Source organism: Capsicum annuum, chromosome 10 (assembly GCF_002878395.1).
Source record: "Capsicum annuum cultivar UCD-10X-F1 chromosome 10, UCD10Xv1.1, whole genome shotgun sequence".
NCBI classification, from domain to species: Eukaryota; Viridiplantae; Streptophyta; class Magnoliopsida; order Solanales; family Solanaceae; genus Capsicum; species Capsicum annuum.
This window is the reverse complement of record NC_061120.1, coordinates 203,042,562-203,042,862: the sequence shown is the minus strand read 5'-3', so window position 1 is coordinate 203,042,862 and position 301 is coordinate 203,042,562.

Below are 301 nucleotides of genomic sequence, written 5' to 3'. Positions count from 1 at the left end.
CACATGTATACGTTAAATATACACGTCTATAGAAGATATATACACATGTATACGCATACATTCAATGTATATATACTACTACTAATAAAATATACTACAATATATATACATTACAATATATATAGATATAGTTATATACTAATTTATAAAACATATACACATGTATATGTTAAAAATACATGTGTATAGAAGATATATTCACATATATACACTCTATTCTATGTATATGTAATACTTTAAATTAAATACACTACAATATATATACATTACAATATATATATATATATATATATATATATAT